Source organism: Asparagus officinalis, chromosome 1 (assembly GCF_001876935.1).
Source record: "Asparagus officinalis chromosome 1, Aspof.V1, whole genome shotgun sequence".
Classification (NCBI taxonomy): domain Eukaryota; kingdom Viridiplantae; phylum Streptophyta; class Magnoliopsida; order Asparagales; family Asparagaceae; genus Asparagus; species Asparagus officinalis.
In genome coordinates this window covers 116,390,035-116,394,090 of record NC_033794.1, presented here as the reverse complement: position 1 = coordinate 116,394,090, position 4,056 = coordinate 116,390,035, and positions in this window count along the sequence as shown.

The window sequence follows — 4,056 nt, the reverse complement described above, 5'->3', positions numbered from 1 at the left end:
GAAAGGACTTGTGCCGCACACAGCCCCGAATGGTGAGATTCTTTGGGTTCATCCAGACTTGATCGGAGACGAACAATGGACTGGAGCCTCCTCCAAGAGGAGGTCAAAAGGAAAAGGTAAATCTTGTTATGGAGCTTCTGCTATTCCAGGAGAAGACGACGAGGAAATTCCAGCCTTCCCGCTTTCTGGAGACGAACAGGAGGCCTTTGTAACCCGGAGCGGGAATGAATATCACTACAAATATCCGGATGCTTCTGAGCAACTGGGAGTAAACAAAACCGTTCCCTCAAAGACGCTGGCAGAACTGGGAATTGTCGCCCCAGCAGAAGAAAAAAGGGAAAGAGCCTTTATGTCAAGAAGCCCAAAACCCGAGGCAGTCTTGATTCAATCGTCCGATTGGGAGAGACAAACCGGGAAATGCAAGCTCTCCACCCCATTTTGACATCATGGCGTAGTTGGCCAATATCCCGGCTAGGATAACCCTATACGAGCTGTTGCGTCTTTCCAAGGATACAAGGAAAGCATTACAAGAGGCCTTAAGCGACTCTGAAGCTTTCTTAACTCGAATCAAGCCATCTCCTGAAGGACCAGAGCCGTCAGCTCAACACTGCAATCTCGCGGCGCATCATTTTCCATGCATCTCTTTCACCAAAGAAGACATGCAGACGAAGAACTCAAAGCATGATCGGCCTTTGTATTTCACAGGGCACATTGGCTCCAGCATGGTCAACCGGATCCAAGTTGATCCGGGTTCTGCTGTTAGCATCATGCCATTCCGACTGATACATCATCTCGGAATCCCGACTAGTAAACTAGCCTCCACCGGCACTACGATTTACGGATTCAACACTAGCGGGTCCAGACCCTTGGGGAAGATTCGAATCAAATGCCAGATCGGGGATTTGAAGTCAGAAGTTACTTGCTATGTGACGCAGAAACGTCCTATAACTTACTATTGGGTCGACCTTGTATCCACGGTAACCTTATAGCCTCGTCAACTCTGCATCAATGCCTCAAGTACGTGGACTCAAATAATGAACTCAAGACGGTGGTCGCGGATAAGCAACCGTTTAAGGGATTAGAGAACTATTTCACTGATTCCCTTCTATACGGCGACGAATCCGATACTGAACCATCGGCCCAAGGAACGGACAGCGGGGATGAAGCTGACACCGAAGCTGGGTTTGATTATGATGGTGGTTTTGTACTTAATGACATTGTACCCATTGTAATCAATCTTGACGATGATAAATCATCGGAAAGTAGTTGTAATTGGCAACTTGCCGAAGAACTATCAATAAACGATGATTTAGAGTACTCGATGTGTCTTGATAATGTCACTAAAAAGCTTTATGATAACCCTGATTTGTATATGCCTCTTCAATCATTTTGCATGACGAAAAAACAGGTACAAGATCCATACGGAGCAACGCTTGTCATCCCCGCGGGAATAGGGGGTGGAAAAGAAGTCGTCTACGGCAAAGAAAAAGAAGCTCCAATACCCGATCACTTCTTAGAAGAGGAAGATGATGATGATAAACCTGCTCCTCACTTATTCAGGTATGACGCAAAAGCGCGCGATCTAATGGAGAAGTATGGATATGACTTCACACTCGGAGAGGGTCTTTGCTTTGGTCGAGGTCCGCGAGTTCCACCTCGGATGGCCTATGTACCAAAGGGAAAACCCGATGATTATTATCGCTACAAAAGAGGTTTGGGTTACGTCTCCTCATCCGACGATGAGTGCTGCTGGAAAATCATCGATCGAATTGCTAACAAAGCTAGAAACGGATACTCATCTGATTCTTCAGCTTGGGATTCCGATACTAGTATCGGTGAGATGTTCAAAAAGTTGATGTCGAACATGGTTACGGTCGATCCTACCACAATAGAGGAAGACGACCAGATGTCATCACCTAAGCATGCAGTATGGTGATAGGTTTGAGCAAAGAGAACCTCCTACCGAAGATCAAGTAGTCCAAGTGAATATGGGAAGTGAGGAAAATCCAAAGCCGATATTCATTAGCGACAGCCTCCCGCCTGAAGAGAAAGAGGAGTTAATCTCTCTTATTAGGGAATACATCGATGTGTTTGCCTGGAATTATGATGACATGCCAGGGCTCGATCCAAATGTAGCAGTGCATCGTCTCAATATCAAGACGGATGTCAAACTTGTCAAACAACAACAAAGACGGTTTCGTCCGCAAATGATGGAAGCAATCGAGACCGAAGTTAAAAAGCTTATTGACTCGGGCTTCGTTAGGGAAGAGAAACATCCAGAGTGGCTTGCCAATATTGTCCCAGTTCTTAAGAAGAACGGGAAGGTCAGGATTTGCATCGACTTTCGAGACCTCAACGCTGCATGCCCAAAAGACGATTTTCCCCTTCCTATCACGGATGTCATCATCGACAATACGTGCGGGTTCGAAAGGATATCTTTCATGGATGGTTTCTCTGGTTATAATCAGATAAAGATGCATCCAGATGATGAAAAGCATACCGCGTTTAGAACACCCCTCGGCGTCTTCTGCTACACGGTTATGCCCTTCGGCTTGAAGAATGCAGGTGCTACATATCAGCGAGCCATGTCAAGGATCTTTCAGGAGCATCTCCGAAAGACTGTCGAATGCTACGTAGATGATTTGGTCGTGAAAAGTCGTGATAAAAAAGATCACATTAAGGACTTGAAGACCATGTTTGACTTGATGCGAGCCCATCAATTGAAGATGAATCCTACCAAGTCTTTCCTCGGAATGTCCAGTGGTAAGTTCCTGGGATTTGTCGTCACCACCAAGGGCATTCACATCGACCCTGATAAGGTAAAGGCAATTAATGAATTGCAGCCTCCGAGAAACCTCAAGGAGCTCAGAGGATTGCAAGGGCGGTTGGCTTATATCCATCGGTTCATCTCGAACCTTTCAGGAAAATGCCAACCGTTCTCTAAGCTCACAAGGAAGGGCGTGTCATTCGCATGGGATGATGTTTGTCAGAAAGCATTCGAGGGTATTAAAGAATATCTCTCAAAACCTCCCGTGCTCGTCGCACCGAAATCAGGTAAACCGTTCTTGATTTATGTCAAGGCGACAAGCCACTCATTAAGTGCATTACTCGCACAAGATGACGATAACGGTCACGAGCAGGCAGTGTATTATTTAAGCCGAACCATGGTGGGCGCTGGCCTTGCCTTGGTGTTCGCTATTCAGAAGATGCGGCATTATCTGGTTGGGCAGACCATTTATGTTATCTCTAAAGTTATTCCGGTTCGAGTATTCATGACTCAACCAGCTTCCATGAGCTGGCGATTAGCAAAATGGGCCTTACTCTTGTCCCAATACGACTTGCATTTTAAACAACAGAAGTCAGTAAAAGGGCAGGCCATCTGTGATCTCCTGGCAGCTAATCCAACTACGGACATCGCTGAGATATATGACGATCTACCCGATGAAACCCACGAAGTAAACTCAACTTCACACCAGCAAGTATGGCGTTTGTACTTCGACGGCGCTTCACGAGCAACTAATGTAGCAAGTGCTCCTGGAAGTTCTAAGATTTCTTCCGGAGTTGGAGTTGTCTTAGTTTCCCCAGGAAAGCACGTGATGCCTCGAGCTTACTCGTTGATGGAACCGTGCTCAAATAATGTAGCCGAATATAACGCATTACTCATAGGACTCAGTTTCGCCAAAGAACTGGGGGTTGAGTACCTCGAAGCCTTCGGCGATTCTCAACTGATAGTTAAACAAGTTCAGGGAGAGTACGAAGTCCGAAGTCAGGATTTAATACCATACCATAAGATGGCAGTGGAGATGGCAGAATCATTCGAAGGATTCTTTATCGAACATATTCCACGGCTACAGAATACCTACGCAGACGCGTTAGCAGCATTGGCCGTATCTCTGGCACAACCTCCTGAAACGGAACAGTTTGTTACGGTAAGAACTCCGCTTTACAATGAAGAGGCCAAGGAAGAAGAGGTTCAAGAGGCGCACGCTACTCAAGTCGAGTTCGAACCACGAGATTGGCGTTTCCCCATCATCGACTACGTCTTGCATGGGATCT